The sequence below is a fragment of the Mobula birostris genome, chromosome 10, assembly GCF_030028105.1.
Source record: "Mobula birostris isolate sMobBir1 chromosome 10, sMobBir1.hap1, whole genome shotgun sequence".
Taxonomy (NCBI): domain Eukaryota; kingdom Metazoa; phylum Chordata; class Chondrichthyes; order Myliobatiformes; family Myliobatidae; genus Mobula; species Mobula birostris.
Window position 1 is genome coordinate 48,985,843 of NC_092379.1, and position 19,079 is coordinate 49,004,921.

Consider the following 19,079-nt stretch of genomic DNA (forward strand, 5'->3'; position numbering starts at 1 on the left):
GGGCCTGCCCTCTTCTACTTAACACCATCAGGGAGAAGGGACAAGAGCCTAAAGACCCAATGTTTCCAGAACAGCCTCTTCCTCTCGGCCATCAGATTTCCAGACAGTCCACAGACACCACCTCGCGATTCCTCATTCACACCGTCTATTTATTTCTTTATTTGTTGTAACTTATTGTTACTTATGTTGCATGGTACTGCAGCCACAAGGTGAATGAATTCCACGTAAACGGGGCAGGGGGCACGCGAGTCGAAGGACCTGTTTCTGAAATGTGCCACGTTCCTCTGGCCAGGCTGTAGGCAGAGAGAATAGGCACGAGAGCAGCCACAGGCAGCCCAGTCTGACAGCACCCGTTGCCACCCTCCGCCAGGGAGCACGGAGAGGGGAGAGAGGGGAGGCTTCAGCAGCCATTCCACCGTAGGCTGGGAAGAACCCAGGCAAGTGCGTGTCCCACCCAGGGGTGGTGTCGGGGGTAGGGTTCTCCTGAGCAGCACCCTGCCAAGGACTGGGAGGGTGGGGAGTGCCAAGTGGCGCCCCCTGCAGACTGGGAGGAACTGCTGCCACACCAAATAACCCCACTGCTGAGGGGCTGGGAGGACCACAGCAGGCCGACAGTGACACCTACCGGCTCGGAGGACTGCCGTGCTGTGATGGCGCCACCTAGAGGCTGGGAGGACTGCTGTGCCGTGATGGCACCGCCCAGAGGCTGGGAGGACTGCCATGACATGATGGCGCCGCCCAGAGGCTGGGAGGACTGCTGTGCCGTGATGGCGCCGCCCAGAGGCTGGGAGGACTGCCGTGCCGTGATGGCGCTGCCTAGAGGCTGGGAGGACCTCAGTGCAGCAAAGGTGCCACCCAGATCCCAGCTCTGGTCCTGGGGCAGGTCGATGGGAGTAGACAGTTTAAAATGGTTTGGCACAAATTAGATGGGCCAAAGGGCCTGTTTCTGGGTTTCTCCAATCACCAAAATTATGCCCTCTCAAATTAACCCTTTCCACTAAGGGAAAAAGACACTGGCTGTCCACTCTATCTTAACAGAAGACCCAACCAGTTCCCCTCCACCACTGCCCTCCTCTGTCTAGCAGAACTGGTCCTCACCCTCAACAAATCTTTCTTCGGCTCCTCACACTTTCTCCAAACTCGAGGGGTAGACATGGGCCCCGTCTCTACTCGCCCCTTTGTTGGCTATGTAGAACAGTCCACACCCAAAGCCTTCCCTGGTAATACTGCCCAACACTTCCTCCACAACATTGACGACTGAGTTGGTGCTGTTTCACGCACCCATGCTGAGCTCATCAATTTCATCAACCTTGCCTCTAACTTCCAGCCTGTCCTTAAATTCACTTGGTCCATTCCTGGCAACCCCCCTCCCTTTTCTCAATCTGTTTCCATCTCTAGAGACAAACTGTCAACTGATATCTTTTATAAACCCAGTTATCTTGATTGTACTTTTACGCATCCCATTTCCTGTAAAAGTACCTTTTCTCAGTTTCTTTGCCTCCACCCAGGATGTGGCTTTCTCTTCCAGGACATCAGAGATGTCCTTCTTCAAAGAACGGGGTTTCTCTCCCTCTGCTATTGATGCTGCGTCTCTTCCATTTCCTGAACATCTTCGTTCCCCCTTCGTCCCACCACCTTCACAGTGATAAGTTCCTCATGTCCTTACCTACCACCCCATCAGCGTTCACATCCAACACACCCTCCTCAGCAACCTCCACCATCCCCAAAGGGCCCTACCACCAAACACATCTTTACCTCCCCACCCCCACCCTGCTTTCTGCAGGAATTGCTCTCCCTGTGATTCCCTTGTCCATTCGTCCCTCAACACTAATCTCCATCCAGACACTCATCCCTGCAAGCGGCCTAATTCCTTCAACTGCCCATTCACCTCCTCCCTCACCTCCATTCGGGACCCCAAAGAGTCCTTCCATGTGAGGCAACTCTTCACCTGTGGATCTGCTGGGGTCGTTTATTGTGTCCGGTGCTCCTCTGCAGAGATGTGGTTTCTGAGGAGGATGCAAAGAATACCATGGATGAAACGAACATCTAACGAGGATGTCATGAACAGAGCAAGCACAAGAAGAGAAATAATGTACGAGATCATGAAAAGGCAACGTAACTTCATTGGACATGTGATTAGGAAAGAGGAGTAGGAATTTTTGGTAATTATGGGAAAGATTGAAGGGAAGAAAGCAAGAGGAAGACAAAGACAAATGATGATGGAGACAGCAGCCAGAGAACTGGAAATGAATACCAATGAATTGATCCACTTGACCCGAAACAGGAGTGTGTGGGCCATGGCAGTCAAAGCTCAAACTGGGCACGGCACCTGATGATGATGATGCTCCCAGTGTGGCCTCATGGGTGAGACCCGTTGTAAATCGGGGGACCTCTTCGTCGAGCACCTCCACTCCACCCAACAAAAGCAGAACTTCCTGACGGCCAAACTTTTTAATTCCGATTCCCGTTTTGACATGTTGGCCCGTGGCCTCCTCCTGTGCCAAGAAGAGGGCACCCTCTGGGTGGAGGAGCAACACTTTACATTCCATCTGGGTAGCCTCCGCCCAGGTTGCACGGGTATCAATTTCCCCCTTCCGGTAAAAATAAATTCCCTTCCCATCCCTTCTTCTATTCCCCATTCTGGCCTTTCACTTGTCACCTGCCCATCACGTTCCCCCTGGGTCCCCTTCTCCTTCCCTTTCTCCCATGGTCCACTCTCCTCTCCTATCAGATTCCTTCTTCTCCAGCCCCTGCCTTTCCCCTTCCTGTCACCTGTCACCTTCCAGCTAGCCTCTCCCCATCTCCCCACGACTTAATTCTGACATCTTCCCACTTCCTTCTCCGTTCTGAGGAGAGGTCTTGGCCCAACATGTTGAAAGTTCATTTCCATTGATGCTGCCTGATCCGCTGAGCTCCTTTACCATTGTGTGTGTGTTCCATCATCTGTAGACTTCCTCGTGTTTGTCATTTGCTATTCTGACCTTGCCTTTTTGTCATCTCTATCAAGACACCTCTCACCCTCCTTCACAAAACCTCGAGTCACCTCTCACCCTCCTTCACAAAACCTCGAGTCACCTCCCACCCTCCGCTCCAAAGCAAGAGGCGCTAGATTACTCAACCTTTCCTTACAAGACATGCTCCCTAATCCCAATGAACTCCCTCTGCTCCCTCTCTGAAGTTTCCACATCCTTTCCATCGTGGGCTGAACACAAGTGTGGTCTGACCAAGGTTTTATGGAGTTGCAACATTACCTTGTGGTTCTTGAACCCAGTTCCTGAACTACTTAAGGCCAACACTCCAGACCCTTAATGACCCCATCAGTCGCAGGTTCTGGCCCAGGTCTGGAGACCTCTCACCCCTCCAGGACATCATCACCAAAGCCCATAACTTCTGGGATTCCTGGGAAGGGGAGAGGGAGATGGGCTGATTGGTTGTCCCAACCACCACCATCATAAGCCAGACAGTTCCACCCACAGTCCGGGAAGACCATGGGGCCAACGTCTGCTCTGTGCTGCGAGAACCAGACAGTGCTGGGTCACTCATCCTAACCCCCCCACAGCCGTGATGACGATGATCCTTCCACCGGATTGGGAGCTGACCGGCCTCCCTCCCACGCTGGGAGCGGCAATGGCACTGCTCCAAATGCCTGCTTTCAAAGTTGCCCAGGAAGCTCTGGACCTCCCCCAGGTCCCAAACCCCCATCCGGAGGGGGCAGCAGCTGCCCGTCCGAAGTTTTTAAACACAGGGCTGACCCCTCTGTGCCAGCAGAGGCCCCCCCCACCCCCGCATGGGCTGCTCCTTTGCACTGACCCTTCCCCACGGACTCACCTCGCCCATCCCACTGCAGGGTTTCAACCTGAAAGTCACCGCTGGAACAGCAGCTAACACTTGGGGCCTGCCCCCAGAACGTCCCTGGGTTGCGTTGCTTGTTAACGCAAACGACGCCCCCCCCCCCAACAGACTCTGAGATCCTCCGACAGATTGTCTGTTGCTCCAGATTCGAGGACCCCACGTCTCCTCGCCAGCTTGGTCTCCCTCTGGGGGAGCGGAGGAGGTGCCCGGGCTGCCCTGCTGGGCTTGTATCCCCCGCTCTCTGCTTTGCAATTCCTGCATCCTTTTGTCTTTGTTCTTCTTGGACAGTTCCCATTGACCGGGTATCCTTGTTCACAGCTGACCCGCCTTCACCACCACCACCCCCCATCAGTCAGCCTGGTCCATCACAGACAATCCCCCCACCCAACCCCATCCTCTCTGCAGGTTAACCAGCTTCTCGACTCCTCTACTTCCCCGCCACTTTCAGCGAACTGCACAGGCCATACAGCGAGATTTTCCCAGGATTTGCGTGCAGAGGTACAAACGGGGGTGGGGTGAACCGGGCGGAGAAATGAGACAGGGAAAGGAAAGGTGGAAGGGGGAAGTTATCCCCATACAGATGCATCCCACCATTCCAAATACCCGGTCAGAGCAGGCAGACGGGACGGATTGGGAATCGCTCCACAGGGAACTGGGATGGACTCCATGGTCCTATGTTCCTCAGGCAAGATCCGACAGCACGTCCGTGCAGGTACTCCCAATCTGAGGGAGGGTAGGGCACGAGGGACAGCCAAGTGTGGCTGAAGAAATTGGGACTGCATTCCTCGGTGCGTAAAGCAATAAGGACGGGAAATGGAGGGAAGACGTAAAGATGTTCCCACTGGGGAGAGACCCCCAAACGAGGGGACAGACTCACAAGATCATGGGGCCAGGCATTTAACACAGACCTCTCCTCTCAAGGGAATCTCTGGAGTTTTCTACTCCATAAAGTTATGGAGACTGGTTTATTTTTTAAAGAGAAGAATTTGGGGCTTTGGGAAAGGAGAAGAGTTGCTGGGGCTGATAAGCCATGATCATGTTGAATGGGAGAGGAAGAGCTGAGGGGCAGCGTGGCCTCCTCCTCCTCCTCATTTCTCAGGAGAGGACAGGTAGGCTCTGGTTTAAAGCTCTGGGAGCAGGGGGAAGACCCACTCCTACCCACTTCCTTCTGAATTTCCATGGTCATGTCAGAGGGGCAGTTCCGCTGGGAATGTCGCCCCCCCCACAGGACTGCAGCGGAGTGGCAGTGACCCTGAGCAGACACCCAAAAGAGAGACACCAGGCAGTAGTCACCGGTCCAAAACTGTTCTACGTTGAAATAATAAATTTACTTTATTAATACCCGATACAACATAACAGACAAGGCATGTGTGTGCGAGTGTGTACTGGGAGGCTGAGAGGGGATCTGTCAGAGGTCGTTCCTGCCCCGCCATGCTGGCCTGATCTGACCCCATAGCCCCTCCCTCGCACAGATCTGCTCAGTACATCGAATAGGACTTCTCTTCTCCCTTTGGGCTGGTGACCTTCTCCGCGTTCTTCATGATCAAATCCAGCAGCTCGATCTGCAAGGAACAGAGGTAGAGGGTGAGACACGGGTTTCACAGTTTGAGACACAGACAGACAGAGACAGGGAGACACACAGACAAAGAGACAGGGAGACACACAGACAGACAAGGAGACAGGAAGACAGAGAGAAAAAGAGAGACAGACAGACCGAAAAAGAGACAGGGAGACACAGAAAGAGAGAGACACAGACAGACAGACAGAAAGAGAGACACGGGGAGACACAGAGAGGAAGAGAGACACACAGAGAGAGCCAGAGAATTTCCCTCCCCAGTAATCCCCATCCCCAGTCTCCCTCCCCAGACCCTGTACATCAGTAATCTGCTACCCGACTGTATAGATCTGTAATATTCGCCCCCAAACAGTGCATGAGCAGATCACACCCCTCAGATTGTGTGTATGTGATCTCCCTTTCCCCAGTAATTCCCCCCCCCCCCCCAACCAGCCGCCCTGTAGACCTGGACCCTGCCCCACCCTTTGTGCTTCACTCACATAGTACCCTCGGACGTCCATGGCCATGGTCCTGAGATCCAGGTAGGCTGCTTCATCCTTCTCGTGGACCAGCTGGCGGTAGTCCATCTGAAACAGGGAGAGTGCTGAGCTGACCAGGGCAGGAACCCCCTCCCCTACCTCTGTCACTACCGAGGGCTCTGGATCATGGGGCAGGCCTCTAACCACGAACGGCTGAGGCTTTACCGGGCCCTGACCGGAATACGGTGAGCTTTACCGGGCCCTGACCGGAATACGGTGAGCAATGCTGGATCCTGTTTCTGAGAGGGTCCACGGGACGGTAACGAGAACAGTCCTGGGGATGAGACACTTTGCCATCTCTGGCCCTGAGCTCAACGCTCGGAAGAAAGAGGCAGTATGTCATTGGAGACTATCAGATACTGAAAGGCCTGGGCAGAATGGACAGGGAGAAGATGTCTCATTCAGTGGGAGTTGGGGATCCAGGGCCGCCATCTCAGAATAACGGGACGTCCCTTTAGAATGGAGGAGGCGAGGAGAAATTTCTTCAGCCCGGGGGCTGTAAAGCTGTGGAACCCTTACTGGGGGCAGTGGAGGCCCAGTCACCAGGTGTATTTCAGACAGGGATTGACAGGCTGTTGATCAGTGAGAGGGTTAGGAGTTGAAGGAAACTCAGCAGTGACCGAGTGCAACAAATGGCCTAATTCTGCTCCAATATCCGACAGATTTCGGTCCTTGTGACCCGGTTCCCAGGAGTGCTCACCCATGGAGGCCTAGGGATGGGTCTGACTGAGAAGGCCCAAAATCAGAGACACAGCCACAACGAAGCAGAGGAACAGAATTAGGCCACTCGGCCCATCGTGTCTGTTCCACCAGTCAATTCCCTCAACCCCCTAATCCCTCACCCATCGGCAACTCATCAATTCCTCTGTGCCGCGGCCCACCCTCCCCCAGACCGCGCCGGACAAGGCAGCTCACTCACCACGTGGGTGTCCTTGGAAGCTTTGGCCACGGCGTCCCCTCGCTCCGTGAAGTACCTGCGGTGAGAAGGAGGGAGGGTGTCAGGGTGGGTGGGGGGAAGGCTGCGCGGGGTGCTCCCACGGTGGCAGGGAGCTCGTGTGCGCGAGAGAACTGACACATGCTGAAATGTTCGTGCAAAAACAGGTGTGTCTGTGTTGGCCTGTCTCTCTGTTTTACTGTTAAGGCTGATTTATACTCCTGCGTAGTAGTTTACGCCACAGCCTACGCAAGTGGGCTACGCCGTTGTGAGCATTTATACTTGTACGTTGGTGTGTCTGCGTCTCTCTGAAATTCACCACCAAAACGCTAGTTGGCGGTGGGGTTTCTATGCCACTGTGTTGAGTTTCTTCCTGTTGAAACTCAACACGAAGAAACTCAAACTTCAAACAATGGCGACAGAAGCTGAAGGAGGGTGAACTTTCTGTTCTTGTCCGGCCTCTGAGAGACTTGGACGAGGAAATGCATTTCAAATATTTTTGGATGTCGGCAGGTAGATTTGACGATTTGGTTCATCGTCTCCAACCATTTATTCCACATCAGTGTACGCACAGTATACCCAGAGACTGGCAATCACCATTCGAGTTTCAGCTTCAGGTGGAAGTCAACAGGCTGTGGCAGCTAGCTACAAACTGGCGTCAAGCACAGTGTCCCCCATAATTCCGGAGGTCTGTAAAGCTTCATGGAAAGCATTGCAGCCAGAGTTCCTTCCCTGCCCTTCAGTCGCCCGATGGGAAGCTATTGCAGTGTAGGAGGAAATGCGATGCTACCAAGCGGACCAATCACAGTTGTTGCGGTTTTTGTCGCCGCGACACGTAGTTATTTTGGGGAGGTGCGTGTCAGGCTACGGCTTAGGATATGAGGCTATGGCGTACCCACGGCGTTGATTTGACACAGAAGTATAAATTGGTCTTTGGTGTGTATGAATGTATTTCTACGTGTAGGTAAATATGCATTTGTGCATACCCGAACTTTACTTCTATGTGCGAATGAGCGTGTTTACGCACGCAGGCCTGCGTGCGGCCGAGTGCTGTGCCAGGAAGGCAGGTCAGAGTGCACTCTGCCTCGTGGGACGCGATTAGATCTCTGGATATTGGGACCCGTCTCCGGAGAGGGCGGGCTCTGTGGAGGCTGAACAGGTTACACCTCGACAGCCAGGCAGGGAGGTTGACCAACCTCGCTGGGGAGGGAGACTGAGACACTAAGCAGTGGGGAAGGAAGGGCAGGTCAGCCCGGCTGGCAGAGCAGACGGGGAGGAACGCAAGGCTGAGCTTGACTGGGAAGACCCAGTGATGATCAGCACGTGGGAATGTGATATAACGGTCGTGCTGAAATGATGGCAGGGAAAATATTGCAGTTGCTGGCGGTGGTGGTGGCATCCGTTAGTCTCACGAGACTATGGATCCACGCCTGGAAGGTTTCCAGGGCGCAGGCCTGGGCAAGGTTTTATGGAAGACCGGCAGTTGCCCATGCAGCAAGTCTTCCCTCTCCACGACACCGACGTTGTCCAAGGGAAGGGCAAGAGCCGATACAACTTGGCACCGGTGTCATCGCAGGAGTTGCCAGAATGAGGTTGAAGGCAGTGTCGGATTGCCTTAGGGACTCCAGCTCCCGATCTGTCCTCAGGATTCACTCTCGAAGCCTTTCCCATGAGTGGGTATGGCCACAAGGCAGCCGAGGTTTGAAAGCAGTTTTCCCTCTCTTAGACGGACTGCCTTCCCAGGCTGACGAGCTTCAACTGCCCAAATGTTGCAGTTAATCAGAGTAAAATAAAAGAAATTAAAGAAACAAGTCGGTGATACTAAAACCACAGTCTCCAGCCTCTGGCAGCTTCGCCCGCCGCTGACTTCCAGCAGTGACGGGGTGGGGGGTGGGGGGTGTTTGCATGCACTCGCTCTAAACCCGTGTTTTCCCCCTAGGGCTCCAGTTCCCTCCCACGTCCCAGAGACGCGTGGGTCAGCCGCTGGGAATTGTCCCCACCTCCACTCCCCAGTGTGTGGGTGAGGAGTGGAATCTGGGGGAGTTGGTCGGACCGGGGGGTGGGGGAGATGGGACATTCATAGGGGGGGGTTGCAGTTAGTGGCTGGTATACAATCGCTGGACTGTGTGTGCACTCCCACGGCCAAGCATCTGGATCTATATGTGACAGACTAGATACGATGTGTGAGTGAGTGTACAAGCACAAAGGTGCAGGCACGCCTTTGAGTGTGCAAGCATCTGCCGGCACGGGTGTGACCCTGTGTGCACTGGCTCGCGCGTGTGAGCGTGGGCACCGGCCCATGTACGTGTGGAGGCACAGGTCAGGAGCCGGGATTTGTGCAGGCTCTCTCAGGACAGGGTGGGCTCTTTGGGTGGGGTGGGGTTCGAGGTGGGGGTCCTACTTGGTGATGGCAGTCTGGAATCCCTCCACTTTGGTCTTGATGGCCGCAATACGTTCCAGAATCTTCTCCTGGAGGGGAGGACAACCAGCAAATGTCATTCTGAGCACCCAACCCGCCCTGTAACCAACCCGTCATTGACCCTCAACCCATGGGACCGAGCAGCCACCGTCCCAGTCCACTACACCCCAAACTCCCCCGCATTCACCCCAACCCCCAAGATTCTCCATTGTCTGTTCACTGGGGACGACAGGGTTATGGGTATGTCAGCTTAATCAGTCCCAAGTGTCTGAGACCCATCAGACCCTCACCTCCAACACTCACACACCCTCCCAACTCACTGACCTGCCTTGGCTCCTTGTTAGAGAGGCACCTTCCCCCCCCCCCCCCCACCACATCACTCTCCCCTCAGACACATTTCCCCACCTGTCAGTGCCATCCCCTTCCGGCTCACATAATCTCGACCCATCTCTGCGACTCCCCACCCCATCTCTACCTCCCTCCCCCCACCCACCCCATCTCTGCAACTCCCTCTCCCGACCGCATCTCTGTAATCTCTCCCCTACCCCGTCTCCGTAACCTCCCCCACCCCATCTCTGTGACCTCTCCCCCCACCCCGCCTCTACAATCACCCTCCACTCACCCCATCCCTCCCCCAACCCATCTCAGTAACCTCTTCCCACCCCCACCCCGCCTCTGTGACCTCTCCCCCCACCCCATCTCTGTGACCTCTCCCCCACCCCATCTCTACGATCTCCCCCCACTCACCCCCTCCTTCCCCCACCCCATCTCTGTAACCTCTCCCCACCCCCACCCCGTCTCTGTGACCTCTCCCCCACCCCATCTCCGTAACCTCTCCCCACCCCCACCCCATCTCTACGACCTCTCCTCACCCCCACCCGATCTCCATGACCTCTCCCCCCACCCTCCAACCCACCTTTCACCACCTGCAACAACAACCCACCCATCTCCACAACCCCTTAAAGATCCCCAGCAGTCTAACAGGCTCTAAAGGGGCTGAGTGGCCATCTCCTCTTTCCAAGCAGGTAAGGGTGTGAGGGATGCCTCCAGAAACCAGTACAGTGGCCTGAATTTCCTGTGGGAATGTACTAGACCTTACTCCGATACCGTGGGCTACCATTCTGTTACTCCCCCATCAGATTTCTGTCAATACGCCCTCCCCCAGACCATCTCTCGCTCCCACACTGGGAGGGACAGTTCACACCCATCAATCTGCGTATCTCTGGGGATAGCGGGGATTGAACTTGGGTCCCTGCACCCATCACTAGACCACTGAGTCCATCTGGCCAGGGAGCGGAGCCAGCGGTGGGTGGGAAAGGGACGGGGAGCCCCAGACACACTGGAATAGGCTGCCGCCTGGGAGGGAGCTGTTTTCTTCCTCAAATGGGCGTCCTCTCAGCGGGAGAGATCGTTTGTTGGTGATACAGTGCAAAGGTTAAAAAGAGCTCCAGTACTTTCAGCTATTTTTGGCAGGCTGCAATCAGCACAGAGGGGTGGTGTAAGTGGAGCGGCCACTGTTGGAGAGGGCCGATGTTAGAGTGGACAGGCTTAGGCAAGCACAGGCAGAGGTTTCTAAGTAAGTCAGTTTCTAGGAAGTTTTTTCCCCCTGTTAATACAAAGCTAGGGCATCGAAAATGGGTTTGGAGGTAGTGGTATCTTCTTTGTGTCAGATATGGGAACTGTGGGAGCCCTCCAGATAACTACATCAGCACAAAGTGCAGCGAGCTGTAGCTACTTGGAGACCGCGTTAAGGAACTGGAGCTGCAGCTGGATGACCTTTGACGCAAATGGGAAAACAAGGAGGTGACAGATTGGAGCTACAGGAGGTAGTCACCCCTCAGTTGCAGGAGGCGGGTACCTGGGTGACTGCCGGCAATGGGAAAGGGAATGGGCAGCCATTTCAGAGTACCCCTGTGGCCATTCCCGTCAATAATAAGTACACTGCATTGGATACCGTTGGGAGGGTGACCTACTAGGGGACGCCACAGCTCTGGCACTGAGTCTGTCTCAGTGGCTCAGCAGGGAAGGGGGAGAAGAGGAGTGTAGTAGTGACAGGGGATTCCATAATTAGAGGAGCAGACAGCAGATTCTGTGGGCGTGATAGAGACACCCGGGTGGTGTGTCGCATCCCAGGTGCCAGGGTCAGGGATGTCTCTGCTCGGGCCCACGGCATTCTAGAGGAGGAGGGTGAACAGCCGCATGTTGCTGCTACCAACAACGTAGGCAGGAAAAGGGAGGAGGTCCTGAAAAAAGAATATAGGGAATTTGGTGGAAAGCTGAGGAGGAGGATCTCCAGAGCAGTATTCTCCGGGTTGCTACCAGGCCCAGAATAGGATGACGTGGCAGATGAACACATGGCTGAGGAACCAGCGCAGGGGGCAGCAGTTCAGATTCCTGGATCCAGTGGGATCACTCCTGGGGAAGGCATGACCTGTACAAAAGGGAAGGGTGACACCTGGACCCACAGGTTGGCCAGAGCTGTGCAGAAGGGGTTAAATTGATTTAGCAGGGGAATGGAAACTGGAGTGATAGAGCTGAGGATGGGGCAGTTGGTATACAACTAGATGCAGTGTGTAGTGAGACTGCGAGGAAGGACAGGCAGGTGATAGGGCAAGATTATAGTCAGTGGGATGAGTTAAAAGTGTAACAGGACAAAATCAAGAAAGGGTGATGAGTACCCAACTGAAGGTGTTAGACTTGAATGCGCGCAGTATATGGTGCATTGAAGGTAGATCATCTTCTAGCAGAGTCAGAGATTGGCAGGTATGACGTGTGGGCATCACCAAGTTGGGGGCTGAAAGAAGATCACAATTGGGAGCTTAACATCAAAGGGTACACATTATATCAAAAGGACAGGCAGGTAGGCAGAGGGCATGTATGGCTCTGTTGGTAAAAAAAAAATGAAATCAAATCCTCAGAAAGAGGTGACATGTATAAGAAGATGTATAACCCTCGTGGGTAGAGTAAGAAACTGGAAGGGTAAAAAGACCCTGATGGGTGTTATATACAGGCCTCCGAACTGTAGCGGGGATGTGGGCTACAAATTACAACGGTAGCTAGAAAAGGCATGTAGATAGATAAGGACAATGTTACCATAGTCATGGGGATTTCAATATGCAGGTAGATTGGGAAAATCAGGTTGGTGCTGGATCCCAAGAGAGGAAACTTGTAGAATGCCTGCATGATGGTTTTCTGGAGCAGCTTCTGGTTATGCCCACTACGGGGAACAGCAATTTGGGTTTGAGTGTTACGTAAAGACCCAGATTTGATTAGGGAGCTTGAGGTAAAGGAACCCTTAGGAGGCAGTGAACATAATACGACAGACTTCTCCTGCAATTTGAGAAGGTATAGCAAAAGTCTAACATATCAGTATTATAGTGGAGTAAAGAGAACTGCAGAGGATGAGACAGGAACTGACAAAGTTGATTGGAAGAGACACTAGCAGGGATGATGGTAGAACAGAATGGCTGGAGTTCCTTCGGGCAATTCGGAAGGCACAGGATAAACACATCCCAAAGATGAAGTAGTATTCTAAAGGGAGGAATTATGCAACTGTGGGTGACAACGGAAGTCAAAGACAAAATAAAAGCAGAAGAGAGGGCACATAATAGAGCAAAAATTAGTGGGAAGGTAGAGGATTGAGAAGCTTTTAAAAACCAACAGAAGGCAACCAAAAAAGCCATAAAGAAAGAAAAGATGAATTATGAAGGAAAGCTAGCCAGTAATATAAAAAGAGGATAGAAAATGTTTTGTTCAGGTACAGGAGGAGTAAAAGAGAGGATATTGGACCACTGGAAAATGATGCTCGGGTGGTAGGAGTGAGGGGCAAGGAAACGGCTTACAAACTTATGAAGTATTTTGTATTATTCTTCAGATTGTGGCAGCAGTTCAGTGCCATACAAAACATTATAGAACCCAAGGGTTTTCCACAGCACGGTATAGTGGGGGAGTCTGGGACCAGAGGGCACAATCCCATATTGAGGGACATCCATTTAGAACTGAAATAAGGAAGATTTCTTTAACCAGAGGGTGGTGAATCTGTGGAATTTATTGCCAGAGACACCTGTTCATGGGATATAAGGCAGAGGTTGATAGGTTCTCGATTAATCAGAGTGTCAAGTGTTACGGTGGGGGGGGGGAGAGAAAGGAGAATGGGGGATGGGGAGGGATGATAAATCAGACTTGGTGGAATGGTGGAACAGACTCGATGGGCCAAATGGCCTAATTCTGCTCCTATGTCATGGCCTTTGGGGGGGGGGGGAGAATGAGGTGTCACAAGGCATATCCAGCCTCTCCAATGCCCCTCCCACCCCCGCACCCACTCACCTGCACTGCGACACCAAAATCATTGCCGTCCTCTATCTTGGGGATCAGGTAGGTGATCCAGGTGGTGAGCTGTGGGGAGAAGAGGAGAGAGGGGTGAGTGCAGGCCCCATGTGGAGGGGTCTCTGTACATCACAGACCCTCAGGGAAGGGTGTCGAGGGGTCACCGTATATCACAGACCCTCGGGGACGGGTGTCGAGGGGTATGTGTACTGTCACAGACTCTGGAGCTGCAGAACAGCCCCGATACGTCACAGACACTTGAGGAAACCTGGGGGGAGTTGAAGAAGCTCTGAATTGACCCAGACTCTGGGGGTGACAGGGGAAAAATAGCCTCTGATGTGTTCTATCCCCGAAACCCAACAGCAGACTGTCTGAGGTGTATCTATCCCATGGATACCTTCCAATGATCTGTCGGATGTGTTCTATCCCCGAGACTCTCCAGTGGTCTGTCAGATGTGTTCTATCCCCGAGACCCTCCAGCGGACTGTCGGATGTGTTCTGTCCCTGAGACCCTACAGCGGACTGTCGGATGTGTTCTGTCCCTGAGACCCTACAGCGGACTGTCAGATGTGTTCTGTCCCTGAGACCCTACAGCGGACTGTCGGATGTGTTCTGTCCCCGAGACCCTACAGCAGACTGTCGGATGTGTTCTGTCCCCGAGACTCTCCAGCGGACTGTCGGATGTGTTCTGTCCCTGAGACCCTACAGCGGACTGTCGGATGTGTTCTATCCCCGAGACCCTCCAGCGGACTGTCGGATGTGTTCTATCCCCCTGAGACTCTCCAGCAGACTGTCGGATGTGTTCTATCCCCCTGAACTCTCCAGCGGACTGTCGGATGTGTTCTGTCCCCCTGAACTCTCCAGCGGACTGTTGGATGTGTTCCGTCCCTGAGACTCTCCAGCGGACTGTCGGATGTGTTCTGTCCCTGAGACTCTCCAGCGGACTGTCGGATAGTTCTGTCCCCGAGACTCTCCAGCGGACTGTCAGATGTGTTCTATCCCTGAGACTCTCCAGTGGACTGTCGGATGTGTTCTGTCCCTGAGACTCTGCAGCGGACTGTCGGATGTGTTCTGTCCCCGAGACTCTCCAGCGGACTGTCGGATAGTTCTGTCCCCGAGACTCTCCAGCGGACTGTCGGATGTATTCTGTCCCTGAGACCCTACAGCGGACTATCGGATGTGTTCTATCCCCCTGAACTCTCCAGCGGACTGTCGGATGTGTTCTATCCCCCTGAACTCTCCAGCGGACTGTCGGATGTGTTCCGTCCCTGAGACTCTGCAGCGGACTGTCGGATGTGTTCTGTCCCTGAGACTCTCCAGCGGACTGTCGGATGTGTTCAGTCCCCCTGAGACTCTCCAGCGGACTGTCGGATGTGGTCTGTCCCTGAAACCCTACAGCGGACTATCGGATGTGTTCTATCCCCCTGAACTCTCCAGCGGACTGTCGGATGTGTTCTATCCCCCTGAACTCTCCAGCGGACTGTCGGATGTGTTCCATCCCTGAGACTCTCCAGCGGACTGTCGGATGTGTTCTGTCCCTGAGACTCTCCAGCGGACTGTCGGATGTGTTCAGTCCCCCTGAGACTCTCCAGCGGACTGTCGGATGTGGTCTGTCCCCGAGACTCTCCAGCGGACTGTCGGATGTGTTCTGTCCCCCTGAACTCTCCAGCGGACTGTTGGATGTGTTCCGTCCCTGAGACTCTCCAGCGGACTGTCGGATGTGTTCTGTCCCTGAGACTCTCCAGCGGACTGTCGGATGTGTTCTGTCCCTGAGACTCTCCAGCGGACTGTCGGATGTGTTCAGTCCCCCTGAGACTCTCCAGCGGACTGTCGGATGTGGTCTGTCCCCCGCGACTCTCCAGCGGACTGTCAGATGTGTTCTATCCCCGAGACTCTCCAGCGGACTGTCAGATGTGTTCTGTCCCTGAGACCCTACAGCGGACTGTCGGATGTGTTCTATCCCCCTGAACTCTCCAGCGGACTGTCGGACGTGTTCTATCCCTGAGACTCTCCTGCGGACTGTCGGATGTGTTCTGTCCCCGAGACTCTCCAGCAGACTGTCGGACGTGTTCTGTCCCCCCGAGACTCTCCAGCGGACTGTCGGATGTATTCTGTCCCCGAGACTCTCCAGCGGACTGTCAGATAGTTCTGTCCCCGAGACTCTCCAGCGGACTGTCAGATGTGTTCTATCCCTGAGACTCTGCAGCGGACTGTCGGATGTGTTCTGTCCCCGAGACTCTCCAGTGGACTGTCGGATAGTTCTGTCCCCGAGACTCTCCAGCGGACTGTCAGATGTATTCTGTCCCTGAGACCCTACAGCAGACTATCGGATGTGTTCTATCCCCCTGAACTCTCCAGCGGACTGTCGGATGTGTTCTATCCCCCTGAACTCTCCAGCGGACTGTCGGATGTGTTCCGTCCCTGAGACTCTGCAGCGGACTGTTGGATGTGTTCTGTCCCTGAGACTCTCCAGCGGACTGTCGGATGTGTTCAGTCCCCCTGAGACTCTCCAGCGGACTGTCGGATGTGGTCTGTCCCTGAGACCCTACAGCGGACTATCGGATGTGTTCTATCCCCCTGAACTCTCCAGCGGACTGTCGGATGTGTTCTATCCCCCTGAACTCTCCAGCGGACTGTCGGATGTGTTCCGTCCCTGAGACTCTCCAGCGGACTGTCGGATGTGTTCTGTCCCTGAGACTCTCCAGCGGACTGTCGGATGTGTTCAGTCCCCCTGAGACTCTCCAGCGGACTGTCGGATGTGGTCTGTCCCTGAGACCCTACAGCGGACTGTCGGATGTGTTCTGTCCCCCTGAACTCTCCAGTGGTCTGTCGGATGTATTCTGTCCCCCGAGACTCTCCAGCGGACTGTCGGATGTGTTCTGTCCCTGAGACTCTGCAGTGGTCTGTCGGATGTGTTCTGTCCCCCGAGACTCTCCAGCGGACTGTCGGATGTATTCTGTCCCCCGAGACTCTCCAGCAGACTGTCGGATGTGTTCTGCCCCTGAGACTCTCCAGCGGACTGTCGGATAGTTCTGTCCCCGAGACTCTCCAGCGGACTGTCAGATGTGTTCTGTCCCCGAGACTCTGCAGCGGACTGTCAGATGTGTTCTGTCCCCCTGAACTCTCCAGCGGACTGTCGGATGTGTTCTGTCCCCGAGACTCTCCAGCGGACTGTCGGATGTGTTCTGTCCCTGAGACCCTACAGCAGACTGTCAGATGTGTTCTATCCCCGAGACCCTCCAGCGGACTGTCGGATGTGTTCTATCCCCCCGAGACTCTCCAACGGACTGTCGGATGTGTTCTGTCCCTGAGACCCTACAGCGGACTGTCGGATGTGTTCTATCCCCCCGAGACTCTCCAACGGACTGTCGGATGTGTTCTGTCCCTGAGACCCTACAGCGGACTGTCGGATGTGTTCTATCCCCCTGAACTCTCCAGCGGACTGTCGGATGTGTTCTATCCCCCTGAACTCTCCAGCGGACTGTCGGATGTGTTCTGTCCCTGAGACTCTCCAGCGGACTGTCGGATGTGTTCAGTCCCCCTGAGACTCTCCAGCGGACCGTCGGATGTGGTCTGTCCCTGAGACCCTACAGCGGACTGCCGGATGTGTTCTGTCCCCCTGAACTCTCCAGTGGTCTGCCGGATGTGTTCTGTCCCCCGAGACTCTCCAGCGGACTGTCGGATGTATTCTGTCCCCCGAGACTCTCCAGCGGACTGTCGGATGTGTTCTATCCCCAAGACTCTACAGCGGACTGTCAGATGTGTTCTATCCCCGAGACTCTCCAGGGGACTGTCGGATGTGTTCTGTCCCTGACACTCTCCAGCGGACTGTCAGATGTGTTCTGTCCCCCCGAGACTCTCCAGCGGACTGTCAGATGTGTTCTGTCCCCCCGAGACTCTCCAGCGGACTGTCGGATGTGTTCTGTCCCCCGCGACTCTCCAGCGGACTGTCGGATGTGTTCTGTCCCTGACACTCTCCAGCGGACTGTCGGATGTGTTCTGTCCCTGACACTCTCCAGCGGACTGTCGGATGTGTTCTGTCCCCCGAACCCTCCAGTGGACTGTCGGATGTGTTCTGTCCCCCTGAGACCCTACAGTGGACTGTCTCTGAGGTGTTCTGTCCCGCGGTGCTGCACTGAACACGTGGCAGGCCTCGCTGGCCGAGCCCCCGTCACTCACCATGATGCACGTCTCCTTCAGTGACCTGAGTTCAGGTTTCACCCGCTGGACCAAGGCCGTGATCTTCTCGTTTGGCTTCTGCATCCCGCACTTCGGAGCTGTTTTCCGGGGGGTGGGGCGGAGTCAAGAGCATTAGCAGTGGCCCTACCCAGCTTGTTCCTGCCCGGGACTATACCGTAGCGCAGCACGCTCACTCTGGGACATGGGACCCTGGCCACCGCAGTCCTCCATCCTCCCTGCAGCAGGTAGCATCTGAGGGGTGGCCCCCACCCCTTATCCGCACCCTGCCCCATACCCGACCCCCGCCCCTTACCGACCCCTCCCTGTCCCTTACTCGCTCCCCGGATGACGGTGGCCAGGTGTTTGGATGATACAGATAGGTAGAGGGGCAGGTAGTTTTGAGGAAGCAGGGAGTTTACAGAAGGACTTAGATTAGGAGAATGGGCAAAGAAGCGGCAGGTGGTCTGCAACATCAGGAGGTGTATAGTCATGCACTTTGGTAGAAGAAATAAAGGCGTATACTATTTACTAAATGGAGAGCAAATTCAGAAATTGGAGGTGCAGAAGGACTTGGGAGTTGTAGTGCAGGATTCCCTAAAGGTTAACTTGCAGGTTGAGTTGGTGGTGAGGAAGGCACATGCAATGTTAACATTCATTTTGAGAGGTCTAGGAAATAAAAGCCGGGTTGTAATGCTGAGGTTTAATAAGGCACTGGTCAGACTGCTTTTGGAGTATTGTGAGCAGATCCAGGCCATAAATCTGAGAAAGGATGTGCTGGCATTGTGGAGGATCCGGAGGAGGTTTACAGGAATGATACTGGCATCGAAAGGGTTAATGTACGAGGTGTGCTTGACAGCTTTGGGCCTGTACTCACTGGAGTTCAGAAGACTGAAGGGGAACCTTCTAGAAGAATTGAAACCTATTCGATGTTGAAAGGCCCAGAGTGGACAAGAAGAGGACATTTCCGACAGTGGGGGAGTCTCAGATCAGAGGGTTCAGCCTCAAAATAGAAGAATTTCAATTTATAACATGAAAAGGAATTTCATTAGCGATAAGGGGGAATTTCTTTCGCCAGAGGGTGGTGAATCTTTGGAAGTCTTTGCCACAGATGACTGTGGAGGCCAAATCATTGGGTATATTTAAAGTGAAGGTTGACAGGTTTTTCAATTGAAGAGACATCGAGAAAATGATCGAGAGGTGAAATGAATCAGCCATGTTTGAATAGTGGTGTGGACTCAATGGGCTGAATAGCCTAGTTCAGTTCCTGTGGACATT

The 19,079-nt window shown here is 54.2% G+C and overlaps 1 pseudogene; it reads right to left on the reverse strand.

The window, feature by feature from the left end:
• Positions 1–5,158: 5,158 nt before the first annotated feature.
• LOC140203671 (proteasome activator complex subunit 2-like) overlaps positions 5,159–19,079 on the reverse strand; it is a 29,734-nt pseudogene continuing 15,813 nt past the window's right edge.